The 13057-nt window shown below is 41.7% G+C and overlaps 1 long non-coding RNA gene across 1 annotated transcript; it reads left to right on the top strand.

Annotated features, from left to right (window-relative positions):
- The first annotated feature begins 1695 nt into the window (after positions 1-1695).
- On the top strand, positions 1696-5604 carry LOC116441066. The gene is made up of 3 exons (XR_004238868.1): positions 1696-1776; positions 2560-2732; positions 5472-5604. It is a non-coding gene; the product is annotated as an uncharacterized LOC116441066 (long non-coding RNA).
- Positions 5605-13057: the final 7453 nt, after the last annotated feature.

Here is a 13057-nt window from a genome sequence, read left to right as displayed (position 1 = left end):
AAGGAATTGATAGAATTTTGAATAGCAAAAAGGAATAATTGACACCATTTTATGACAGGACTCACATCAGAAATAGGTATGTCAGCTTTTATATGGAGGCATATATTTTGCTGTCTAGCTGCACACCAATGTGCACAGAAGTGGTAATCTCACAAGTTCTGTTTTAAATCATACTCCTCCAACTTAATGTCATGTGAAACTTGATCTGTACTACAATTAATGAAAGTTTAGAGCAGCTTAGCTAAGGAAACGTGGAGTTTGAAAGTGTATAATTAGAAATGAATTGCTTTAAAAGCCAGTATATTATCATAAAATATACTATGAGAGCAAATGTAGGTGGTGTATTACACAACAGATCGGGTGACCATAACAATCTCTTCTGGCTTTAGTATGCAGCAAATTTACAGATGGAGATCTAAATTTGATACTCTGAAGGTTTTGTTCTGTTCAGGACTGGCTTCTTAGCTGATTTTAAGGAGATGCATGGGCAGAGCCAAGTTCAAAAATGGATGTGAAAGATTGATGTGTGAAGTGGTTCTTTGGTTCTTTGATGCCACGGAAAGGCCTCACATAAAATTAGGTCAGCTTCCCTTCGGTAATGAAAGTGTGTCTCACCTGCCTCAGTAACCTGTGCCTGCTCTAGAGGAAGTTCCATTCACCACTCTATTGTGCCTAAAATTAGGGAGGTTGAGCCTCTTAGTAGATGCCTTGAAAGGCACTAATTTTTCCCCAATTTACTGCACAGAAAAAGCAGAAACCTCCTTTAACATAACTTCCCTGTTATGAATATATTGTTATCTGTATCCTTTGCTGAAGGGTCTGTCATGAAAATCTTGCTCAGCCATCCCACTAATGTCCTATCCACCGAGACAACCTCAAGTAGCATTTTTTCTTAGGCCTGGCATTTGTGAAATACTTGTTAAACTACCTCAGATATCATTAGATGGGTGCCAAGGAAATTTAGGAAGAATTCCAGTTCAATTAAAGTAGCTTTCCAAAAATCTGCACATTTTGGACACTCACAAGTGGATCAATTAAGGAATCTCATGAGATATTTGCAGGGCCAGAAGATGTTGGTTTTTTGAGATGCAGGAGCCCAGTATGCATGAAATATCATTTTTAGAAGTAAGAGCAGTATCACATATCCAAGGTACTGAATTATTAATATTTTTAAAACGTATAGCATTATCTCATAATGAATCTGGTCTTTGTGTTCCCTAGTCTATTTTGAAAAACTCCCCCACCACCACTTTTTTTTTTTTTTTTTTAAGTTTTGCTCTATTTTCGCAAAGTTCACTGATAACCTGAGCACAGTTTGATGGCTGTGTTTCTCCTCTAATCACAGCTAGAAGTTCTCTTCTCATGCTTTATGAAACACAAAGTCAAAACAGAATAGTAGAGGGAGTAAAATGTAAGGTCAGACAAGCAACACACAAGGGGACTAGGAACTGAAGCCAGACAACCTTGTGCTTTCATTGCAAGGTCTTTGTCCTCCTCCAGCCCTTTTTAGCAGAAATACCTAACACCTTGGTGCTTTCAGCAGGTTTCCATACTAGGTGCATCTCTGGAGGTCAGCAGAGGGTGGGAAAAGCTTTGTCAGTGCGTGGGAGGGCCCTGACAGCTGCAGGCGGAGCTGGGGCCCATCTAAACGCATTTGGCAGCCCTTGCTGTGCTCTGGCCTCTGGAGATGGTGACCTGGAATGCAAAGCCTCCTGCTTTGTGTGGTCTCGTGCCTACACATGCTGCACGAACCTAGTGCTAGTCTTGCTAGGAGAGGTAAGTTACAGAAATTATTCAGGTATGTAGAAATCTTAATTGAAACCCATGAGCACAGCACAATCCACATATATCTCAGTCAAATTTCTGGGATGAAAGTTAAAAAACAGGAGAAGAAACTACAAATGAAGGAAAGAATTACCTTACTACAGGCAATTACTGTGAAAAGAGTAAATATGTCTTCATTATAACTTTGGAAAAGGAAAGTTTTGGCCTGGTCTCTACTGTGGCATTATCTCAGGCTAAGAAATAGGGTGATGAATTTTTTGGGATACTCACTGGAGAAACTGCTTGATTGCAATCTGGCCTGCTGCTTAAGGAGAATAAAATTGAGTTCTCATCAGGCAACAAGCCTGTATAAGTTAATAGGCTTTAATAATAGCACCTCATTACATTTTTATAAAACTGCCTGGGAAATGAATGCTGGAAATACAAAGGAAAGCTCTAAGGGATCACAGTTATAAAGCAAAGATAACAATATTACAGCATTTCAAAATAATGCATACACTATACTAGATACCACACAGAATTCAGTGACTGGGATTAAGGCCAAGTAAGATTTTTGAATGGATGTCCAAAGCAGATGGGAGACTTGACTCATGCTTTGGAATAGAAAAATGTTTTCTGGGACAAGGTGTTTGGGAAGCCTGATAGCAGTCAGAAAATTAGAGGGTACTAGCCTCTGTGAATGCTGATGTATGGTAACAATATTGTGGTCACTCTTACAAAAGTCACATTTGCCAGCAAATAATACTAATGATAGTCATACTTTCTGTATCCAAGGCACACCACTTCTTTCCCATGGATTTTTATTACCTCTGTGCAGTAACTGTTGACAAACATTTACATTTTTGAAAAATGATGAGCACTGTGTTTGTGAACTTGGAGACATCGCTGGTCCCAACAACTGGTCATCAATCAATGCTGTGGTGAAGAAACTCTTAGACTCAGTGGAGGTAAGAGCAGTGGAGAACACTTTTGAATGGATGCACGAGCAAACAGCATGCACTGCAGAAAATAATGTTTTTATCAGTGAGATCATTCACACTGACTGTAGTAAGGATCCAATTTAGGTGTTTTGTGTGGGGGCCAGGGCTCCCAGGCCTGACTGATGGAGGAAAACGCCTCTGGAAGATGATGCAGAATATCTGAGTTGTACTGCAATTAGGATATTAATTTAGATACCTTCTTCTCTCCAGTTCCTATACTCAGAACCTCAGCAGGTACCTAAATTACGGGATTAAAATTAGTCAAGAAAAATTACATTCCCTCTGCTCCAGTGTGTTCAGTGCCATGAAATGTCTCTGGGGGCTGTGTGTGCTCTGTACTTCAAAGGATTGTTTAGTACATCAGGGGCAGAATTCCTCCAATCCTGTGTCCTCAGGGGTAATGCTATATTTTAATTAGTCTATCAAATTCTTCAGGTTGTCATGGTCAGTTGCTGGCTAGAGATGAGGCTTTCATGTGACACTCACTGACTCTTCTGGAATAGCAATGTATCTTATATTCATCTGATTTGAGAGGTTTCTTATGTGAGTTTTTGATGAAAACTCTGAACATGTGTGGCTAATTCTTGCCTGATAGAGTCTGGCTGTTTTTTCTTTGAGGAATGAAGTCGTAAGAGATGGACTCAAACCAGAATGTGACACATTCCTTGGAGGTGGAGGGATGCTTCTTCCACCCCACTGATGAGACTTGAGAGCAACACCAGAACCTTGACATTGAAACATTTCAGAAGGCAAGGTTCACATCTCTGACTTCAGCCAACAGTGAGCGTGAGTGCTCATTAAATATTAAATAATAGTATGGTTCAGATCTGAATCCAAACTTCTCATCTTGCACCATTCCAGCTAAGCTGGTTATGAACGGGAACATGCCTCGGAAACCCCTTTGAACTTTGGAGGAATTTTGGTTCTGAATTTAAAAGCTGAGTTCAGTTTTGTGTAGCAAGGGCTTTTAGTCAAAAGGGAAGCATGAAAGGAAATCATTCAGGATTATTTTTGTAACTTATTCAAGTAAACAACAGAGAAAAAAAGTCAAGTCATCTGTGACTTGTATTCTAATTGCCAAAAATTATCTAAAAATACAAATTAAAAATATGGAACAGGCTCATGTGAGTACACTTGAACTACTATTTCACAAAAGTTTTAACTGTGGAAAAAAAACTTTATAACACCACCTGCTGTTCAGCTGGTTTTGACCTGACCCCTTTCTCCTTTTCTTGTTATTATAAACAGTGAGCTCTTTAAGTGAGAGCTGTTTAAAGGATAGAGGGCTGTAAGTGTTCCTTCCTAGATCCCAGATGCAGTGGGAGACTGATGGGCTTTTTGATCTTTATTTTATGAGTGTCTGATAAATTGCCTCTGGCACCTGGCAACTGAAATTTCACTATCTGAAAACTAACCTTTATGTCAAACAATGTGGCCAGTCTCATACTCCAAGTTAAAGAGCTGCATGCATTTAAGTACAGGATGTTTTCCAACATTCAGTACAGTATGTGGTGAAGCCCTGCTTCACATATTATTATTAGACAGATCCTCAGCTGATGTAAATTGGCATAGCCCCATATGATTAAAGGAGCTGAACTGTTTTACATCAGCTGGCAACCTGCTCCAAAGTGCAACACATACTTTTGATTTAAAATAGTATTTTGTATGTGATTCTTCAAAGGTTGGTATGGTTCAACTTTTTCAATATATTGCTCTGCAGCCTCTGTTTTTTGTTTCTGAGGCAAGTAAAAAAAAAAAAGTATTAAGGTAAAGGATTATGGGTAGTGTTTTCTGGTTTGCTTGTTTGTTGGCTGCTTTAGATGGAAACTGAGCTATCATGTATTTGAAATCAAAGTCTCAAATGGTTCTCTGAGTAATGACTACCAAACTGTGTTACTACTTGTGCCCTGGGGGAAGACACCCTGGTCCCCACTTTGTTTCTCACGTGTTCTGGAAAATGGTAGGAAAACTCGCCTTTTTTGTCGGAATTGAAAACATCAGCAACAGGTCTGCCTGAGATACTGGGATTTCTGTCTAGTAGAAATCCCAACATTTCATACTTTTCTCATCCTGTTTTGCAACAAGGATTTGTGAGGGACAACAGCAGAAATGGAGGAGAGTACTTATCATGAGGAGCAATGATGAAAACAGTGGGAGACATATAGATGAATTGGAACTACTGTAAGGAAGTAAGTGTAGAGGCAGCAATTCACATATTTAAATAAACCAGAACATGGTGCAGAGGTTATAGGACCATGAATGCTCCATGCATGGGCAGCCGAGGGTGGCTCAGAAGTCTCTGCAGGGCTTGTGAGTGGGAGGAAGGTTTTGAATGCTCCCTTAATCAGAGGAGTTTGGAATTGTCAGCTGGGTGAGACAGAGCACTAAGTCTGAAATAAAGCAAGAAACACGAAGTAACTCAAGAGCCTGATCAACATAGTAAACTGTCTGTGTTGGTATTAGTAAATGCTGTGTTTCTTTTCTGCATTCTTGAAAAGATTTGAAATCTGAGGTAGCTCAATAGGAACATGGGTATGAAGTAAGATTAAGTTTATATTTTTTTAAGTTTATATGTCTCGTCCTGCAGAATCCATTTCCTGTGACAGGCATCCAAGTTACACTGGTGCAACTGAATCTACAACCCAGCCCTGTGCACAGTCATAATTACTTTCTGTTGACTAAGACATTTGTTTTGTTTTTCTCCAGTGGGGAACATGCCCTCACCTTCCACATGTGCCTCTGCATTGCTTGCTGCCAGCCTCCATCACCCCAACATACCCCATGGAAGGGCTGGGCACTGACTTTGGAAGGATGACTGCATTCAGCACCCAACATTGGAGTCCAGGTTAGATGGCTCCATGGGAGACATCCTGTTGGAGGATGACATCCCACCCAGAGTGCTAATAAAATGGTTCCTTTTACAGGAAAGCTCATGCTGGCAAATTGTCTTTGAAAACAATGCTGTTTGCTTAGAGCAGAGCATTCTGTGTTTCCTCGCAGGACAGGCAGTGTGGCTGGCAGGGTGCTGGGGGAGGGCTCCAGACATCTGAGCTCTGGTGCAGGCTTTGCCCCTGGGCTTGTGCGGGGGTCCGGACAAGCACCCCTGGAATTACTTTGCATCTCTTTCTACCCCCAGCCTTGCCTATTAAATTGGGATCATGTAAAACCTAGCACAAATTAGGCCTGGAACTTGGAAGAGGCTGTTAGTTGCTACTGAAGCACAAATAAAAATAATCCATAATTCTTCCATAGAACATTTAAAGCAAACAGTCTGGGAAAGAAACAGCCACATTTTACTTCACTAAAAAATCACATAGGACAAAAGGAAATGCAGATGTTCTTACTGAACTGTCTTATGAGTTGTTGACTAGTTAATTAATCAAAGTTGTCTAGTGATTTATTGATTAACAGAGCTTCTTCAGTCATGGACACGTCAAATTTCACAATGGAAAATTTAGCAATGGAAAAAGTCTGGTCTTTTAGTTCCTTCCTTAATCAAGACAGAGAATGGCATGAAAACTGAGGACATTTCATGTATTAAGCTTGTGCCAGGCAATCTAATTATGTGATAGTATTGCTTAGGCAATTTTGATTGTTTTTTCCATGCAGCTTTTTTTCAAGTGGAGCGGTTTTTTTTCATATTTTAACAGTGCTAACAATCCCCCCTGTATAAGAAGTCCTCTAATGTCTTTAAGTACATATAGACAAAAGTATGCAGTATTCTCTGTGATTGTAGTCACATTTGGTAGTCTAATAAAGGATAAATCCCAAAGGAGTTACCTTTCCTGTAGCTGGGAAAGCACAGAAGTAAAATATATTTAAATTTTTGTGGAATTCTGAGATTTCCCTTAACTATCAGTGTTGCTTTGCTCCCTGTTCATCCCTATGTTAAGAAGAATGTGATAAGGGCTATTTTTTGCAAACATTTGCCCATCTGTAGAATTTTCTATAAGTATTTAATTCATGAGTGCAAAAAGTTAATCAAATGTGTGCATTTGAATTGTTATTCAGAAGACACTGAGGTCTGTCCCTATGCTCATATGTCCTGGAAGATTAAATTTCTCTGTCATAGAGACTATTAGTAGGAGGCCAGTCCTGCATGTCACACACCTTTGTACTTGATGAGGGTCAACTGTAAATGGGTCTGTTTCTCCAATGTGCAGGTGTATCACAAAATCATTTGGCCTTTAGAATCTTCAGAATCATCCAGTTCCAACCTCTCTGCCATGGGCAGGGACACCTTCCACTAGATCAGGTTGCTCAAAGCCCCATCCAACCTGGTCTTGAACACTTCCACGCATGGAGCATCCACAGCTTCTCCGGGCAACCTGTTCCAGTATCTCACCACCCTCACAGTAAAGAATTTCTTCCTAACATCTAATCTAAACCTACTCCCTTTCAGTTTAAAGCCAGTACCTCTTGTCCTATCCCAACAGGCCCTTGTAAAAAGTCCCTCTCCAGCTCCATTGTAGGCTCCTGCTCTCCAGGCTCAACATCCCCAATTTTTTCAGCCTATCTTCATAGGAGAGGTTTTCCAGCCCTCTGATCATCTTTGTGGCTTCCTCTGGACTTGCTCCAACAGGTCCATGTCCTTCTTATGTTGGGAGCTCCAGAGCTGAGCACAGTACTTCAGGTGGGGTCTCACCAGAGCAGAGTAGAGGGGGAAAATAATTTCCCTCGACCTGCTAGACGTGCTGTTTTTGATGCAGCCCAGGATACAGAATCACAGAATGGGCCAGGTTGGAAGGGACCACAGTGGGTCAGCTGGTCCAACCTCCCTGCTCAAGCAGGGTCATCCCAGAGCACATGGCATAGGATTGTGTCCAGATGGTTCTTGAATATCTCGATTGAGGGAGACTCTACAGCTTCTCTGGACAATCTGTTCCAGTGCTCGGTCACCTTCACAGAGCTGCTTTTCAGCAGGTTGGCCCCCAGCCTGTAATGGTGCCTGGGTTTATTCTTCCCCAGGAGCAGGACCCTGCATTTGCTTTTCCTGAATCTCAAATAGTTCTTCTCTGCCCATCTCTCCAACCTGCCAAGGTCCCTCTGAAGGGTAGCACAGCTTTCTGGAATATTGGCCACACTTTCTGGCTTTGTGTCATCAGGGAAATTGCTGAGGAGGCCTCTGCCCTTTTATCCAAGCAATTGATGAGTGAGTTAAACAATGCTGGGGCCAGTATTGGACCTTGGAGGATACCACTAGTGACAGGCTTCCAACTGCACCCTGTGCCACTGATCACGACCCTCTGGGATCTGCTGTTTAGCCAGTTCTCAATCTACCTTAATCCACCTCGCTCCTCTCAGTTTGTGTATCAGGATGTTGTGAGAGACAGTGTTGAAAGTGTTGCTGAAATCGAGGTAGACAATATCCACTGCTGTCCCTTCATCCATCCAGGTAGCTGTTTCATCTTAGAAGGCAATCAGGTTGGTCAAGCATGATTTACCTTTAGTGAATCCATGCTGATTACTCCTGATCGCCTTGTCATCCATGTGGATAGAGATGGCCTCCAGAATGAGGCGCTCCATCACTTTTCCAGGGACTGAGATGAGTCTGACTGGCAGGTAGCTCCCCAGGTCCTCCTCCTTGCCTTTTTTGAAGACTGGGGTGACATTTGCTTTCTTCTAGTTCTTAGGCACCTCTACTGATCTCCATGACCATACAGTCAGCTTTCTGTGCTGTGAGTGAGCATGGCCAAGTCATACTGAGCTTTTTGTCCACCAAGACTCTCAAGTCCTTCTCCACAGGGCTGCTCTCAATCCATGTTCCATTCTCTCCACATTCTCCAAGCCTGTACTTGTGCTTGGGATTGCCCCAAACCAGGTGCAGGACCTTGCACTTGGCCTTGTTGAACTTCATGAGGTTCACATGGGCTCACCTCTCAAGCCTGTCAAGGTCCCTCTGAATGGTCTCTCATATATTATAAACATCTTTCAGGACAATTGTGCACCACAATGGGTGAGAGACATTTTGTACCATGCAGGAATGTCCTCAGGCAAAGCATGGAGAGGTCAGAAGGCTCATCCAAAGGTACGATGACCCTGTCAGAAGAGGTTTTCCTAATATTGTCCCAGTGTCAGCAACTGGTAGAATGTTCAGTGTCTGGTTTCATAACTCTTCAACAATGCTAGGTCTATTTATTGTATTGCACTCCATTGTTTCATATTGTATTGTATTACATTTCACAACATGTTATTATTTTATATGTTGTTATTTATACAAATAAATCTGATTCCAGAAGAGGAAAGGTGATTTGAATTTGACTTCATTACCTCTTCCTGGCTTCTGGAGCAGCCCACTGGAACAGCCCCCAGCTCAAAGTTAGAGTGGCTGATGCTACTCATTTTGACACAAGTGCTGAACTAATCTTTAGGTCAGTAGGTGCTGAGGGAATTCCATCAGATGATTTACACACACCTGCACTTAATGAACTTAAAAAGTGAGGTAATTCCATTTTAATGACAGAAATTCTCAGATTCTTGAGCTGATAACTTGGTTTGAGAAGTCAGTTACCGTTTTCCCAATGGGAAGAAAGAAAATAGTTTATTTTCTGTTAAGAGTAATATCTGGGTATTCGATCCACACAATTTTTTAAATATAACTTTGATTTACCTATGATAAAAATAATCTGAAGAGCTTTTTCTAATAAAAAAAGTGAAGCATACATAAAAAAAAAGAGAAAGGGTATCTTAAATATAAACATTAGAATACTGAAAATGCAAGTAATCTGAAAGGATAGACCTATTTTTAGAAGTATAGGGACACAGCCTTGTGCATATATATGTACTGTATTGTAAAGATAAAACTTCCACATAAATTAGAAGGAATTACTGGAATAAGTTAAGAAAATGTAACTTAATTAAGGATTCTACTTTTCATGTTCCAGCCATGACCATATTGTTGTCTTCTTTTAAATACTTGGACACTAAAAATAATTTTTAAAGTGATTTTTTTAAGGAGTTTTTCTCAGTGACTAGCTTGCTTTCTTTGAACCTGCATTTCATCTGTCTTTGCACACAAAATTTCTTGTAATGTCCACAGAAGCTCTATGAGTCGTACAGGTGTAGGATGCACATTAATTATCTGAAGATTAAAAACGTAGAGTGAAAAGACAGAAATTTATTCTCTTCCAGAATCATAGGAGAGACTTCTAATGAAGATTAAAGTCTGAAATGTACAAAGAACTACTCCTGTATCTGTACTCTGTTACTTTCTGACACCTTAAGCCCCCACAGGATAATAGGCTCTTTCATAGAGTGGCAGGCACTTTTCTCTGGGGACCACAGAGACCACAATGCTCTCATCTATCTATTAGTAACCAGCAGGGAAAGTTTATATCTGAATAATGAAACAATGCGTGGTCTTCAAAATCCTCTCCTCCTTTATTCCGTATTTCCCAGGAGAAATTTTCTCCAGTGGTCAGTTTTTTTCTGTGTGTGCATTTTATTTGACTTACCCGAGCCTCAGTAATCACTGTGGTGATTCAAGTCACTAATCTTCCCAAGTTGCAGCCTGCCTAAAGCCAGCACTCGACACAGGCACCTCACTTAAATCTGCAAAGGGAGGTGGAGTGAATCACAGTCTTCCATTGCTACAATTAATAATAGTTTGGCTCTTGTCCTGTAAAAGCTTGGCATAGTATTTATTACACCTATGGGTTGCAAGGGGTCTACTCCAGCAGTAAAGATTACACCCAGAGTTCACAGGATTTGGCTCTGATGTTTCATACATTCTGTAATGCATGCTACAAAAAAGGGTGGTTTTTTGGCTCAGAAATGGAACATTTCTTAATAGAAATGGGAAACAAATGCAGGAGCCCCTCTTTGACACCAGCCTGCAGAACCCCATTTGGAGGCACACGGCATTAATGTTGTGCCGTATTTGAGATGTGTGAAGGGGAATGATCTTGGGTTCAGCTGAGTTTTGCAGCCTGATCTGTGATCCTGGTCCTAGCACACTCTGGGGAATGGAGGAGAGATTCAGCTGTCGCGATCCCCAGAGATATCTCCAGAGATACCTACCTACCTACTTACCTACCTACCTACCTACCTACCTACTTACCTACCTACCTACCTACCTACCTACTTACCTACCTACCTACCTACCTACCTATCTACCTACCTACCTACTTACCTACCTACCTACTTACCTACCTACTTACCTACCTACCTACCTACCTATCTACCTACCTACCTACTTACCTACCTACCTACCTACCTACCTACTTACCTACCTACCTACCTACTTACCTACCTACCTACCTACTTACCTACCTACTTACCTACCTACCTACTTACCTACCTACCTACTTACCTACCTACCTATCTACCTACTTACCTACCTACCTACTTACCTACCTACCTACTTACCTACCTACTTACCTACCTACCTACCTACTTACCTACCTACCTACCTACTTAGCTACCTACCTACCTACTTACCTACTTACCTACCTACCTACTTACCTACCTACCTACCTACCTACTTACCTACCTACCTACTTACCTACCTACTTACCTACCTACCTACCTACTTACCTACCTACCTACCTACTTAGCTACCTACCTACCTGCCTACCTACTTACTTACCTACCTACCTACTTACCTACCTACCTACCTACCTACTTACCTACCTACCTACTTACCTACCTACTTACCTACCTACCTACCTACCTACTTACCTACCTACCTACCTACCTACCTACCTATCTACCTACCTACCTACTTACCTACCTACCTACTTACCTACCTACCTACTTACCTACCTACCTACCTACCTACCTACCTACCTACTTACCTACCTACCTACCTACCTACCTACTTACCTACCTACCTACCTACCTACCTATCTACCTACCTACCTACTTACCTACCTACCTACTTACCTACCTACCTACTTACCTACCTACCTATCTACCTACTTACCTACCTACCTACTTACCTACCTACCTACTTACCTACCTACTTACCTACCTACCTACCTACTTACCTACCTACCTACCTACTTAGCTACCTACCTACCTACCTACCTACTTACCTACCTACCTACTTACCTACCTACCTACCTACCTACTTACCTACCTACCTACTTACCTACCTACTTACCTACCTACCTACCTACCTACTTACCTACCTACCTACCTACCTACCTACCTATCTACCTACCTACCTACTTACCTACCTACCTACTTACCTACCTACCTACTTACCTACCTACCTACCTACCTACCTACCTACCTACTTACCTACCTACCTACCTACCTACCTACTTACCTACCTACCTACCTACCTACCTATCTACCTACCTACCTACTTACCTACCTACCTACTTACCTACCTACCTACTTACCTACCTACCTATCTACCTACTTACCTACCTACCTACTTACCTACCTACCTACTTACCTACCTACTTACCTACCTACCTACCTACTTACCTACCTACCTACCTACTTAGCTACCTACCTACCTACCTACCTACTTACCTACCTACCTACTTACCTACCTACCTACCTACCTACTTACCTACCTACCTACTTACCTACCTACTTACCTACCTACCTACCTACTTACCTACCTACCTACCTACTTAGCTACCTACCTACCTGCCTACCTACTTACTTACCTACCTACTTACCTACCTACCTACCTACTTACCTACCTACCTATCTACCTACTTACCTACTTACCTACCTACCTACCTACTTACCTACTTACCTATCTACCTACTTACCTACCTACTTACCTACCTACTTACCTACCTACCTACCTACCTACCTACTTACCTACCTACCTACCTACCTACTTACCTACCTACCTACTTACCTATCTACCTACCTACCTACTTACCTACCTATCTACCTACCTACCTACCAAGGGCATCCAACTGCTGCTTGGAAAAGCAGCACACAAACGCCATAGATAAGTGGAGACTTCTCAGTTGCACAGACATTCTGGTTTTTGTTCCTTGAGGACCTCCCTACCTGTTTTTTCATGATTTTCTCACCTTCCTTTTCTTTGTTTATTTCTCTCTTTTCAAGGGGAGCTGAAGAAAATGGAATGAGACTGTGGAGTTTCCTGAGTGTTCGCCTTCCTCTCACTGGCTTTGTGCTGTAAGAGGACATGTCACCTTCTGGTCCTGGGTTGACACTGAGTTGAGCAGTGGCTTTGAAAATCCAGGTCCGGCAAGAGCCCAAGGAAGTCCAACCTTTGATCAATCACACAGCACCGTAGGTGATGTGGCATCACAGAGCCAGGGACTGCACTTTTCAGTCAGGGGTTGCCTTTAATCTCT

The sequence above is a fragment of the Corvus moneduloides genome, chromosome 3 (genome assembly GCF_009650955.1).
Source record: "Corvus moneduloides isolate bCorMon1 chromosome 3, bCorMon1.pri, whole genome shotgun sequence".
Lineage (NCBI taxonomy): Eukaryota > Metazoa > Chordata > Aves > Passeriformes > Corvidae > Corvus > Corvus moneduloides.
Note: the sequence above shows the minus strand (reverse complement) of the source record. Positions and strands in the feature narration are given on the sequence as shown.